Below are 15360 nucleotides of genomic sequence, written 5' to 3'. Positions count from 1 at the left end.
GGGGGTAAAGTGGAATGCTCAGTTGAATCTATGTAAGCAAACTTAAAATAACTACATCCCTGAAGTGACTAAAAGAGGAAAACAAGGAATGAATTTCAATATTATTAACAATACCCCTTCTCTTTAGCTCTCAATTATATTTGTTTGTACAAAATCATTTGTGTCAAGGCACATTTTATTAGCTTGCTCTAAAACATCTGTAGAAAACTCAGGCAGCAATTAGATAGATTAATGTCTAATACTGAGGAGTAATTTACCCCATTCCCCAATGCCAGCTAAGAAATCCTTCTTAGTCCTCTCTAAATGTACTCTTGCTACATATTTCCAGACTACTGCAGAATATAAATTATGGTTATAAATACATACACATAGAAGAATTTTAAGGACTCTATCAAATTGTTAGAAAAAGGGAAACCATATAAAATTCTCTATTAAAAGTTGCAGTCAACAAGACACCAAGTCCCAAAGACCTTATTACAAATACACATAAACAACATGGTAAATTCAGAAGAACTTGAGGGAAAAAAAATTCATGAAGATTTACCAGCTTCCAGTACTCAGCTAATAATTAAAGATGTGAAAATCCACTAAACATCCACTGAGAAGATGCTGCTTAGAGCAAAAGGTGACCTGTAACCTTTACTATGAGGGTGTATAAAAAAATAATGCTGATTGGCATTCCAATTCAGTCTCCAGCCTGTCTGCCCTGCAGATAAGATAAATGCACCTGTAACACCAGGCAGGTTTCGTCAGAAACAAATACAAAACTACTACAATACAAAAATACTACATTCCTTACAGCTCAGTCTCAGCAATACCCACCCCCTTAACCACTGCCCCACATGCACAATGCAAACAAATTCTTGTGAAAAGTGTATTAAGTAAAATTTAAACTTCCTTTCCTCACATTTATTTGAAAATAATAGTAATTTTTAAACCCTTTGATCCAAGGTGCCATGAAAGGGCAATGTATGTGTATCCAAGGAGAAAAAGCAGCTGCACGCTCGCCCATGGTTGATAGTGAGTCACCCCGAGTGCAGTGATCCCTTCTGTTCAGAAGGATGCTGACTGGCATTTGTAGCACAGGTATAAATGTGTCAAAATCCTGTTTGACTTCTGAATCACTCAACCAAGTCAGTCTTAATCTTCAGATGTGCTTTTGTTCTCTCTAAATGCTTCATTAGGAGACTGGGAGCCTTTTTCACACAAGCTTTTCAAAATACATTATTACTAAGTTCACCACTTTTCAGCTACTCTTCCCACCAGCCCATCCACATATTTATTTACATGCAATTATCTATTCAGGAAACACATTTACAAATTCAGAAACATCTTGTTGCTGCTCTGTCCCTCAATGTCATCTTCACTACCTGAGTCCTCCAATAATTTCTTTGCTCATCTTCCTTCACCCCCAGGATGCACAAGACAATAATGAGAAATATAATTTACAGACCTGTACCTGCAGGAGCAACTCACAGCAAGGGAGAAGAAAGTAACACTACTCTCACACACAGGCAGCTCCTGGGTCGTCTTGACAAGCAGGACAACTCAGGAGGGAAAAGTATCCAGGAATGCTGGAAAAATACAGGGATTGCCATCCCAGAAAAGATTTCCTTTCAGCCTACTGAAAGGCACAGAGCAGAAGCCTGAGTTCCCAGAAAATAGACTCTCGTGGAACAGGGATGACAACCTGACATCTTTTTGGGAGAGCTCACAGGATGAAGGAGAAGCAGATTTGCTCAGCCCAAGGGTGTTTTGAAGGTGACCCTGCAAGCAGCAGACACACCACTCAAGGCCTCTCAGTCCTGCACACCAGCACAGACTGGCCCCTTTGGAAGAAGAAGAATTTCTCATACACTTACTTTATTGTCACACACACACGTAATTCTCTCTCGAGGCCAGGTAGAAACACTTTCCCATGGCTGCTTTTAATGGTTTAAAAGTTTGCATGTTGATGGAAACACGTGGAAAGTGCTTCTCTCTGCGTGATTATTTACTTAAATCCTTCCCATTACGAACAAGCAGAAGGATAAAAACCACCTAAGCATGAGGAGGTGGAAGACCTCACTTCATACAAATGGTTTCATTTCAGATCTGAGCACACAGGAGCAGAAGGGAAATCGGTGGTGTTTGTGCAGCAGGTCCTGCCCAAGGCTCTGCTGCCCACCCACAGCTCGCTCTGCACCCGAGGGACCAGAGATCAATTCCTGCTCCCCCAATTCAACAACGCCACAAAGATCAAACAAGAGCTGCATGAGAAGGGGGAGGGAGGAGGAAGAGGAAGAGCACAAATAAAGGAAGGAAAACCAAGCTGATGTTCCTCTAATGAGTAATGTGCAAAAGCTCGCCAGCTGATATCTATACTGGGTAAAAACAACTTCTGGAGGAAAACAAACAAAACACAGATGAGAAAACACCAGGCTCTTTCTGGAGCTTTCTTACAGTATTTCCAGGCTACTCCACATTTTGGCCTATAGTATTTCTCCATATTATTTAGTAAAGCTGCACACAGATAAAATCCATCGCCTCAATGAAAATCTAGAATTCCCAGAGGTACACAAGTAACACAATATGAAATCTGGAGACTTCTTTCCTTCATCTAAAAGGCAAACAGCTATAAATATTGCATCTTTTCATCAAATTAGGGGCATTAAACACGTAAGTGAAGTGACTAATGTTTTAAGTGGTTTCTTATTTGGAAGAAAATAATAAAATTCAATTTTATGAAGTATTTACACTTTCAGTAATCATTTACAGTTTCTGTTTAATATTAAAAAAAAAAATCAGATCAAATCCCACTAGCACGAGCACTTCAGATAGAACAACTTGACAACATGAATGGAAAGTCAGTATTTTTCAAGAGGGAGAATGGACACAGAGTGCTTTTTCCTGGGCTCTCTCTAGTTATATTTGATGTGAATGATCTGTTACAGAGCGTCATAAAAATACAAGCAGGCATCCTACACAAGAATTTTGTAGTTCCTTTGAATTATCCAAAATAATTCCAGGCTGAGACTGAACTTCCCTTCCTACACAGGCCCTCCAGAACATTTCAAAAGATACTGTTTGCCTTAACATACCCAAGCATGGACTGTATCAAACAAAAAGCTATTTCTCCCCAAAAACCATGAAGATTAAATTATATATAAAATTCTGTATATTACTATGAGCTTATTTTTTAACTTCTTCTGAGCTTGGTCTAGTGATGTTTATTATACACTGAAGTGACAGAGCCAGACTCTGCCCTTAGAGAGTTAGAAAAGGCTCCAGAATTTATTCCCTTTGTTGTTGTTGTTTATGAAATTCAGGATATTCTTCTGGATATTCTATTTGCTGGCGTGCCACGAAAATTCTCAGAAAACCAAAACCAATTGAAAGTTCAGCCCAGGTTTGGAAAAACTCACAAACAAAACCAGCCTTGACAGCCAGGAAACAAGTGCTTTGTTATAGCCATGGCTTTGTCAGCCTCAGTTTCAAGGAGATTTGGGGTTTTTTTCTTATTGAGAACTCAAAAGTCACTATACACAATTTATATGGAACCAAAATTATTGTTTTAATAAAGATTAATAAATAAAGGTTTTATAAATAAATTAATTAATTAACTTAATTAATATTTAATAACGTTTAATTAATAAAATTATTGTTTTAATAAAGGAGAGAGTCTGGGAGGTCAAAAAAAGTTTGAACCTTTTTTAAAAAGCATTACCTATTGTACATTAAAAGTTCCAAAATAGAATAATATATAAAACATAGTTCTTGTACCTAATTAATCCTAGTAAAAATCAAAAGACCCTCTTTCTAATGATAAATGATAAACTCTGGAGCATATTCAGTGTCAAAAGGAAACACACACACAGTTTTTCACAGCAGTGAAACCTGTTCCAATTAGCAGCCATTACGTTTGCCCCTAACCCACAGTGAATGAGGCCCAAGTGGAGACTGCTCTTCCCTAATCCAGCCCCTACCCACTGCTCAATCTCATTTTTAATCACATCCTGCACCACAACCAGCCACGCCACATCCTTTCTATCGCATAATATTAATATTTATTCACATTTTCTTGAAGAACTTATCTAGAAATCAGTCAGTCAATAACTTGTCGTGATTTATGGTTGGCTTTTTTTTTTTTTTTTTTTTTTTTTTTTTTTTTTTTTTTTTTGTCCTGACTATTCACAAAGAGCCTGGGCTCAGAATATGGAATAGCAGGCCTGCTGCCAGCAGACTTCCTGCACTCCAAGCCTGAAGCATATGGATAAGCTCTTAATACAATACAGAAAGACACTTCTTGAATGCAAGCAGGCAGGACTGGCTTTGCACAGAAGTTCAGCACAAGTGTACAGACTACGAGCAAAGCGCCAGCAGATATAAATCTGGGGATTTATGGTATAGATGGCTGACAGGAGAGGTTTAAGCTGCCCAAATTCCAGAACTGCACACTGCAGCCAGCGCTCACGTCCGTCACACACAAGAGCACAGGTGGCAGAATGTGACATGTGAGAAGGGTAAATAAATCTCCACATCCACACTCGGCTCTGCTGCATCCACAGCTAAACAGGTAATCATTAATACTACAAGATTATTCTGCATATTACATTACTCTTAAACTGAGGAAAACCAACCCAGAGGAAAGTGAGGAAAACCAACACGGTACATAAAGACAGACTCATCACTTGGAAGGTTTGTATGGTTGCTCAGCTTCCAGATAATGATGAACAGCTAAATAAGCTTATGTTACATGATTCCATCTAAAGATTGTTCTATCCAAACTGGGAAAGGTTTTTCATTTGCCTCCATTTATGAAGAATGTTTATTTGCATCTGATTCTTATAATGTCCTCCATTTATGAAGAATCTTTATTTGCATCTGATTTTTATAATGTCCTCCATTTATGAAGAATCTTTATTTGCATCTCACAGGACAGCAGCCACATTTATGCAGAAAATCTGATGAAGACCAAAGCCCTCTCTGAAAGCCTCTCTGTGTCTGTGCAAAAATTTTCTCCACACTGATCCCACAATATTGACAGAGTCTGAGCAAGTCTACAACAAGAACCCAGGTCTGAAAAAGGGCACTAATTCACAACTCCCCCTAAATTTCCCTTGCTCTGTGTACATGCAAATGATATTTTTCAATTTTCCTTTCAGATGTTTTACAGCGCTTTATGCTGCTCCTGTTCTTCTATTTATAGTGCTGACCATTTTCACTCAGAATAAACGCTGAGAAATTAACTTGCTCATACTCTAAGCTTCCAATTTTTCAAGATCCATTTGAATCTAACCCTTTCCTCCTATCCCTGCAGCACCTTGAAAGCCAATGTCATCCACAGGTTTTACCTCCATCTCAATTTTACTCTCAATTCCTCCATCCAGGTTACTTAGCAACCTGGTAACCAGCTCTGCAGCCACTGCACAGCACTTCTGATTATGCCACATCCAACTTTTCAGACAAAAATACCACCAGCCACCATACTGAAGTGATTCCAAAAGCAAGATAGAGAGTTTTCCACCCCGTTACAAAGTTTCTCCTATTTTAGAGCAGCAATTTGTTCCAAGACTAGTTAATAGTGCCAAAGGTAAAGACTGAGATCTTCAGTCCCCATTGGGTAAAGTCTAAATCAAATCAACAGACCACTCCATTATACAGCCTTTAAAAAAATTCCTCAGTTTCAATCCATCAATTCCTTGATGGATTCATCAAGTTGAGGCTTACATAATACAAAGAAAAAGCCAATTTTTTTTAGTGCCTAGGAGCTGGTCTAGCAGGCATCACAGCCATACTCGTCTGACTTACTCCCCTCACACTTTCTCTCAAATGCCAGCAACTAAAACCCCAGCAGAGACCCCCATGACCAAAAATACTTCTCAGGTTGGCAAAAATAAATACTTGCATCTCCTTCTCTTTGAAAACGTACACTGATTTAGAATGACACCATTTGGCCTGTGATCACAACTTGTAACTGGCAAGAACTCCCACTGTTATTACTTTTTGGGATAACTGCTACCCACATAGTGCCAGATGGTCCTTTCCACCTCTGCTGAGGAGGTGGAGCAGCACTGCCTGCTGTCAGCATTACAGCTTCTTCATTTTCTCTAAATCAAGACAGAGATGATATTACCAGTCTGAAGAGAAAGCGGGTGGGCACTTGTAGCTCCATTAGTTTCAGCCTTCAAAGAACAATAGTCCTTTCTTTCATGGTGCCTGTTACACTAAATCCCCACTCCCAAAGACAAGAAAACAAGGGATGTCATGGCCCCCATGCAGGTATCAACCAAAGACTGGTGCCAATGAAAAGCTGCTCAGAAAGACTTCAATCAAGCACAGATGTTTTAACTGTGAAGCTGAGTATTTCATACTAACAACTGTGTGAAGCAGCAGCAAACTGAGTTGGGGTCTTCTAATCAGATCTGAAAATTAAATAGGAAAATCATTTGAGTAAGAGGAGAGAAACCCATTAAGTAAGAAAACGGGGAATTTGTCCCTCCATAAAACATAAATTATCTGTTAAACTAAGATTATGTGGAACTGCAAAAGCTGCTGGGAAAGATAATCAGCATCAGACTCCAACTTATACAGAAAGTAACAGATGAAGCAGCACACAGCTACACACACAGAATACCTGCCACAACCCAGATCATTTTGCAAATATCCTTAAAGTCACATGAAGAACACCAGAGCCTGCAAGCTGGGATAAACCAGCAAAATCTGCAGACACAAGCATTTATTTTGATCATTCAAATCACACTATCCACTTGCATTTGTACCTCTTCACAGGCTCAGTTTAACTCTCATAAAAGTTACACACACATCCTTCTGTCACTCTTCTCCAAGCATCTCTGATTTCTAAAAATCTATCCTCACTATTTAGCTTTGGTTTTCCCTCTCTCAGAACCCTTCCATATTCTATTCCATAAAATCCCTGAAGGATAGAAAGTTGTTTATCTGTTTGCCTGCTAAACTGCCCTTTGCTGAAGACTTTCCTCTAGAGCATGTGCAGGAGCAGCCTGGCTAAGCCCATTCCAATTATCTACTCAGTCCCTGACCCCTTCTGTGCTCAGATCTTCTGCTCAGACACTGAGCAGGGAACCAGGAATGTGCCTGCTCTGAAGGAGCCTGGAGAAACAGGAGTAGCACAGGGGTCTTAGTCCTGAAAAGACAACACTTTTTGACCAATTTCAAATTCCAAGCACCCTAAACAATAAATTAATAAATGCTGCCATCTCCCAGTCCTGGTGAGCTACAGAACGTACAGGCTTTCCCACTGATACCTCTCAGCATTAAAAACATGGAACTCATTTCTACAAGAGCACTTTGTACTTTTATCTTCTTGTTACCAGGCCTCTTCACACCACTATCTGGAACATTAAGGGCACCTGACTATCAAAAATAATTTCTAGACAGAGAATAATCCCACACAAGACAATGGAAGATAAGGCAAAAGGGAAAATCATTTGTTATTAAAGAGGTAAATAAAAGGACTGACCATGGGGATATGCACGCATCACTGTTCAGCACACTCTGGTTGCACATTGTTCCTTCACTTTCTTATATTTCTTCATTAAAAATGCCAACTTTAGGAGATCCAACCCAAGAAGTCAAAACAGCAGAAGCTCGCTTTTATTGATGGAAAAAGGCTACACCAGAATCTCCTGTGCCAGACTGGCAGGACAGAACAGGGCTGCCAACTCCACTTGACCAGCTCTACCAGTGAGCAATTTCAGGGCAAGAACACCAGAAGAAAGGCAGTACAACGTGATTATTCTTTTTACCTTACACCCAGACATCTGGTTCAGCTTTCAGCAGGAATCACCAGCTGGATGATGGGACAGGGCAGGCGAAACTTCCTCAAAGAGCAATAAAAGACAAGCCCTATTTTCTTTTGTGTTGCTTCTCTAAAATAATAAAGCCAATAAGCAATATTCCATCTAGCAAATGCCGAAATAAACTAAATCCTCCAGCATTTATACCTCCAGATACAGGACCAGGGATCAATTCACATTTCCTTCTCTCCAATGTCTTCTCCCAGTTTTCTTTGTATTTTCTCCTTGACTTCATTGGAAATAGTATTTCACAACCTCAGCCAGAGGCAGCCCGTTGGAAGTGCTAAGCATGGCAACAGAGCCCATCAATACAATATTTAGATTATTACCAGTATTTAAGCCAACTGTTCAAACACTGACCACAGGATCCAACTCAATGAGCTTCACACTCCACAATTCAAGGACAGAAAATTCACCTCCAGGGAAGTCCGGATTACCAACAAGGTGACTGGCAGGAACAGAAGAGACCATAATTATTTCCACGTTAAAGGCATTAAGGCACTTTCAAGAGTATCAGTTCATGCTTTTCAGCCTCTTAGAGGCAATGCACAACTGCTTTCTGAACCACCAACACCACAAATACTCAGACTCCCATTCTGGAAGATATTATACTCTGTCTTTAATTTTGGTATTTTTCATATGCACTGATGGTTTCTCTGTTTCATATGCACTCAACAAGGTTCTCAAGGAAACACAAATTTTTAGGAAAGACACCTGAAGAGAACACGAAAAAAGGAGGAAACCACTTACACTCATGTACAAGCTTTACTCATTAAGGCATGTAAAAAATATAAATTGCAGCAGAGGTGTTTCCTAATGATTGCTTTGTAAAAGCATTTTGCTTAAATAATCTGAATACAGAAAAAAAGCAGCAATCTGTCAAATATTATTGTACCCGCCATGGAAATAGTACAGGCATGAAAGGGAAAATCAAATAAATACCCAAAATACTTAGAAAGAAAGTAAAAAAGAAGCTCCCCATCATAAAATACAAATTCACCATCTCCTTTCTCACACTTCTTAATTAATAACAAATACTCAGTGTGACTTGTACTGCAAATAACAATTCACCTATCCAAAATACTTCCTTCATTAATGAGATCATTACAAATCCTAAACTTGAGATCACTACAATTCAACCATAATTAGCAATTACAGCTGATGTAAGTAAAAATAAAACAATTGAATAGTCACCAATAAAGTGAGGAACTCAGAGAAAAGTGATGCATTTACCCTGTTCATTGTTATTTGGGAATTTTTCCTCGATTGTCAAGCTATTCTATATTTTAATCCTAAATATAGTCCCTGCAGATGAGGGTAAAAGATGCAGTTCAACTAGTCAGCTGAATTTCATTAGTGGTGCGATATGAGCTTCAACTATTACACACTGGAAATGTGCAAATCTGATCTCTGAAAACCAAGTCAGCTAATTCTAATGGCAGCAAACCAGACCATATGGAAATCTGGATGTAAAGACAAATCATTTCAAAAGACAAGCAGAGCTCTGCTGTCTCACACGCGACCTACTCTAAAAGAAATTGTCGCAAATTTACGAACTAAAAACTCAAGGGAAGAGCAGCAAGAAGGCTTATCTCCATTCTTCCAGGCTCTGGGAAGGCTGCAGTGATGGCAGACACGCTTTTGGTATTTGCGTACGCTCGCAGCACAGCGAGGAACAAGCACAGCTTTCAGCCCGCTCCGCTTTGATCGGCACAGTAAGGTCACAAATGCTCATCAGATGACTTTTCAGTAACTTCTGAGAAATGGGGCACCATGAATAGAACTGCTTGTGGTGCAAGAAAGGATCATTCATCTACCCCAGGTCCTCCACTCCGGACATACCACTCGATTCTTTCTCGTTAAGTACAAGTGAACAACTAATGAGCAAAAAGTTGCTCCAACGCTCTGAAATTACGTGTCTGAAAGATCTCTCACAACAAATCCCTCTGCAGCCAAACAGCAAAATTAACAGCAAGCCAGCAGAGCTCCCAGTCTGCTCAGGAAGATGCTCCTTCAGTCATAAATATGTTCTTTTCATAAAGGACAAATAAATAACAAATACTGGTAAGAGCTGAAATGTCAACATGCATGATTCATGGCTCTCTTCATTAAGGATGCCAGTTCAAGAGACAGCACCACTCTCCCAGATTACTTCCCTGCCATTAGCTCACACAACATCACTCCTCAGCAGCACCAGGGCTCCAGCGGCGTGCAGAGACCTGCCCGTGTAGGAATAGTAACATGAACTCACCAGGATTCTGTATGTTCCTCAAGTATCTGCATGTGCCTCTGCCAAATTGGCTCTTAAGGATTCCTACCTCAGGTTACTCCTTCAGCAAAGCTAAATAATCCTCATCTCTACAATGAGATGGAAAGGGGGAAAAAAAGCTACTCAAATTTTAAGTTCAAAAAAAGCAACATTTTTAGTAAATAAGCCCTACACTCAGAGCAGGAAAAAATTTCACCCAAGTGTTATTAAAAATACTGAGGAAGCAAAACTTTGACCAAAGTTTGCTTTATGCAGAATACACAGAAACCCAACTATTGCATACATTTTATAAAAGCCATGAATAAGTAATGATTCCTTCACAATCAAGTAACAACGCAACATGGCACAAACCCAAAGTTGAGACAAATAAGCACATGGTACTTTTTATGTTTTATCGTTACTAATTAACATTTTCTTACAGAGTATTTTTCAAGATAGAGTTTCTCACGCCACAGTATAAATTCTGTTACTTGATGAATTTTGGGAAGATAGGGAATAAGTGCTAGCCAGGAAGAAAGCCAGGCTGCTCAGGGGACTCAACAGATTATTTAAAGATTTCTCTTCCTGAGGAGCTGAAACACCACAGTCCCATTACCACAGCACCCAGAACATAAAGCATTTTTATTCACAACCTAGTAAAGTAACTTCTGCTCTCTCATCAGAATCCCACAGGCAATTCCATGCTGAATTCCTCTCCAATGTGTCCAGCATCCTTGTTAAACTAGATCCTTTAATCACAGGCTGCTGAAGTAGAAACTTAAGGGACCCTGGGATGGGACAGCTTCACAAGGGATAACGCCAAGGCTGGGCTCTAAATTCCCAGTTTCTTCCTTTCTAATGCAAGTCCACAAAACAGGCGCTATTTCCTCGACAAATGCAGAGTTTGTATTTAAAGCAATTATTCTTAAGTTAATGTAAAACAAACAACTGCATTTTAGCCCCATACAATTATGGGACTGGAACCATTCTATGGAACATAACTAGAATTTGGTTTTTCCAAGCTCATAAAATCCAGCTGGCAAATAAACCAGAGACAAATGACCCAGTCCACTGGATCAAGTATTTGCAGGCGCAGTGAGCTCCAAACACGAATTTATCTCCAGTGAGTGCAACAGGCACGTGCTCCACCTTCAAGTTAAAATGAAGGTGCCATTCTGGGTTGGCTGGAGCCACTTTTCTTCGCAGCAGCTCACACAGGGCCGTGTTTTGGTCGAAGACTTGAACTACAAGAGTCAAAAACAAGCAGTGGGCCCAGTTACCACTGACGACCACAGCAACCTCCCAAAGCCCTTACTGGCAATGTCACCACGTCATGTGTCACCACAGAGCTTCCTTCACATGTCCTAGGGATGCTGAAAGAATTCCTAGAGGTGGGCACACATTTATCTCATTTGAAACAAAGCACGAGACAAAACAATCTGAAATTACTGATCAGGCTGCCTGCGAGGGTTATAACCAGTGACGTACCAAAGGCTGCAAGACTGGGAGTGTTTGTGGAGTACTAAACATAAACCATTCGCCTCCTGTACACCAAAAGGTGCCATTTTAAGGCTTTGCACAATACTCCAGACACAAGTTCCCAACTGGCATCAACCATTCAGAGAGCTCACGGCTGCCAGAAAGGATAAACCCAGCCACTCCATTTCCTGCTCCTGCACCCTCCTCCTGCCACTTTCAGGCTCCACAGGTGAAGTTCAGTTTGTTGATCCAGCAAGAAATGAACTCCACAAAATAAACAGCTGCCATTCACACAACAGTTGCTCTGAAGTTCAACGCAGCACACGACAGAGGGTCCACAACACTGCAGGTGGGAGAACAGGACACCGATTCAGCAGTGCTTCTTAAAATCTGCCTCACCTCATCAAGAAACAACACTCGAAGCCATTTGCTTGTCTGGATGTCACAGGACAAGTACCCTTGTCAAAGGAAATAACCATTGTGCGCTAAAGAAAATTCATCCTCCAAAGAATCAATGTTTATACATCAAAGAGACAAGAAACAAGGATTCTGCTTTCGAAAAAAATTCAAAGTGAAAGATTTTTTTTAATAGTGCAAAATATGGGATTATATGCAAAATACAGGCTCTCGGCTGATCTCATGTTTAACCACCTCTAGAAAAGGCAAACCTTGATAAAACATGAGGCCATTATCCTTCTCTTTTTCTAATGAGAAAAACTATGCACAAATTTGGGAGAGCCACAGGTCCTTCTTTTTTTGTTTCTAATATACCAAGGGGTTCTTCTAGTTTTCTGGCTTCCCTCTTATTGTTTTTCTTTTGCAGTCTTACAAAAAAGTAAGATATACTACTACGAATTTTACCAAGCATCCTGAAATTAAACAAAATACAAGATTATAAACTAATGAATACACAGTATAAATAACTTAAATGTGTCACAAGCAGGCCTGGCATCAAAGTGTTCTTCTGGAAATATATATGAACTCACACCTGCAAAACTCAAGAGTAAACAGTGCATAATGCTGCGTGTGATACATATTTGGGCCTTAAACCATTTGCATTTATGGTCATTAATATTAATAAGTGAGAATTTGCAAGCAGGAAGTTAGGGATGCTTGTCTGCAATGTATTAAAGAATTCATCTTGTAAAAATTCCCTGCACATAACAGGTATGCTCATGGATTTCTCAACATTAACATATACATCACCAGTATTTCTAAAGGTTTAGCTGAAAGTAAATCTAGTGTATGCAACCTGAAATTTAAAACAACCCAGACGCTCACACAGGATTATGGGAAAACCAATGGAAAAGACAGAAAGATGAGAACAAGAGAGGAATTGCCACAAGGCAATCAATACTGATAAGGAGTTTATTTTAATTTTATAAAATTGTATTAGTCATCCAGTTACCCTGAACATGTAACCAGTAATTCACACAGTAATTACAAGTCTACATTGCAGGCCAGCATGCTCCAGTATTCTATGGCCACAGCAGAGATCCAAACAGGATACGACCCTGCCACTCCAAAGACATTGGGGTAAATTTGGAGTACACAGTCTTTCACTGTGTAGGATGCCCTTAGGATGAGTCACTACAGAAAGCAAGCACAACTCTAAGTAGTTTATTTTCTTAGAAGCCCAAGAGTCGTAAAAGCCACAGACCTGAAGTTGACTAGGATGGTCTTTGCCTAAGCATTACTGCTCTCTTTCAAACCAACAGTTGGTTTGCAGAGTCAAAAAATGAGATTTCGATTATGGCAAACGCCAATATATTGTATTTTCTTCATTCAACCACAGGTCTACCATGTATTTCCTAAGTAAACATTCCTCCACACCAACTGTCCATAATCTAAGGCGTCTCTCACCACACAGCAAAAAGCCTCATATGACTGTAGCCAGAAAATCCTCTTCAAAACATTCTCACCAAAAGCCGCTTATTACACCAGCTCCTTTTTCCTTTTTAATTCACGCCTTAGGAACGGATGTTCCCAGGTGCAGGTTCGGAAATTAAGTTCTGAAGATTAAATAAGGAAAATAAACAACACCCAACCTTTAGCATTTTGCAGGAATCATTCCACGCTCCAGCCTGAGCAATGCTGCTGGCAGGCTCTCCTGGCCATGTTGCTGCTCTCCATAGCACGCTTGCAGTATTTCTTCTTCTCCTCCCAATCCAACATCGATTTTGCCTTCGCTTCCATACCGTGGCTACGTTGCACTCCCCAGCACCGCTAATCAGCCTCCATAATTTATTTAAGTTCTCCAGCTATTTCATTTTCCTCGCACTATTTTCACCTTTATAAAAGCCTAAAACCCACACTGGTCCATCACTGTCGGAATCAGCTCACCGACACCAGCTCCGGAACTTCCCAGCACAAACGGGGATGAGAATCTGCCTTTTTCCTTCCATAGCACCCATCTGAGCGCCGTCTGCCTCATCATCTCGCATTGCCTTTTTTTTTTTTTTTTTTTTGCATTTTAGCCCCCACCAACCAACCCACGCCCGCAACGGAGAGATAGAGTGTGTGTCATTAGACTCCACACGCCTTACTCACCCCTCCGAGGGCGCAGAGGGAGGGGATTTAACCCTCCCGCTCCCCGCAGCAGCGGGGGCGAGGGCGATGCGTGTTCGCATCACGCGTGCGGTACCTGCGGCACCTCCCGCTACACACGGGGCGAGAAAATCGACCTCCGTACAGCCTCCGCCGGGCCCGAGGGGATGGATCGGCATTCCGCAGGGCGGAATGAGCGCCCATCACCTACCCCCGGCACGCCGCCTTCTTTTGAAACAGAACAGCCGGTCTATTTTTAAACAAAATGTTAAATTTCTCATCGAGGATACAGAATTTTGGGGAACTCGCTGCTCCTCGCGCCGACCCCGCCTTTCCCGGCGCTCGCCGCCGCCGCATCCCCAGTCGAATCAGCGAGGCACCGACGGCGCCGGCTTCCCGTGCCCGGGAATGGCGGGGAGGAACCCCCACCCCAGCCCCGTTGTTGCGGTCCCCTCGGCCCCGTCCCCCGCCCGCGGGAGGGGCGTGGCGGGGATCGCGATCTCCCCCCCACACACACCGCCGGGCGTTGCCCCCTCACGGTGTGTCCCCGTCGCGTCCCACCCTCGTCGGCGGCCGCGGGGGCTTCGCTCGCAGCCTCCGCTGCGCCCGGCGCTCCGCTGGCTCCTTACCTGGCGCGGGAGGCTCCCGGCGGCCCCTCACAGAGCGCGGCGGCGCCTCCCTCTTCACCGCATCGCCGGGAGCCGCCGCCGCCGCCGCGGCGAGAGCGCGCCCGAATGGGAGGGGACGGGGGGCGGCCGGTCTCGCCCCTCCTCGGCGGCTCCTTCACCGCCCGCCCGCTACAGCGCCCCCTCCGCCCGTTCGTCCGCGCCCGCCGCGGCCTCCCCGGGGAGCCGCCGCTCCTCCCCTGCTCCTTTTCCCCCTCCCTCCCCCGGCTCCTTCGCTCGGTCGCACCGAGCTCGCCGCCGCCTCACGGGAGCCCGCGGAGGGCGGGGAGGGGAAGCGGCGGACGGGCGCGCGCGCTCCCGGGGCTCCCTACCCACCCCTCAGCGGGAGGGCACGGAGGGGCGCGGCCGAGCGCGGATTCATGACGAGGGCACGGTTATACAAAACAGGCGCGCCGCGCTCCTCCGGAGCGCAGCCTGCGCTAGGGGCGGTTGCTGTGGCCTCCGCGCTGCGCTCATCGCCTTTCCTTCCTTCCCTTCCTTCCCTTTTCCTCCCCACCCCTTCCTCTCCGGCCGTACCTGGCGCGGCGGGGGATGCGCCTCGCTGACCCCCCGCCGCCTGCAGCCAGCCCCGGCCGGGAGCGGC

The 15360-nt window shown here is 42.8% G+C and overlaps 1 protein-coding gene across 1 annotated transcript in view; it reads right to left on the bottom strand.

Moving 5' to 3' along the window:
• TANC2 (tetratricopeptide repeat, ankyrin repeat and coiled-coil containing 2) overlaps nucleotides 1-14866 on the bottom strand; it is a 163881-nt gene extending 149015 nt beyond the window's left edge. Inside the window, exon 1 of the mRNA XM_053965105.1 lies at nucleotides 14721-14866. The gene's annotated coding sequence lies outside the window, so the exon portion shown is untranslated. The remainder of the gene's footprint in view (nucleotides 1-14720) is intronic.
• Between the last annotated feature and the right edge of the window lie 494 nt (nucleotides 14867-15360).

Source organism: Vidua chalybeata, chromosome 26 (genome assembly GCF_026979565.1).
Source record: "Vidua chalybeata isolate OUT-0048 chromosome 26, bVidCha1 merged haplotype, whole genome shotgun sequence".
NCBI classification, from domain to species: domain Eukaryota; kingdom Metazoa; phylum Chordata; class Aves; order Passeriformes; family Viduidae; genus Vidua; species Vidua chalybeata.
The sequence above is the reverse complement of the archived record's forward strand: the minus strand, read 5'-3'. Positions and strand labels throughout refer to the sequence as shown.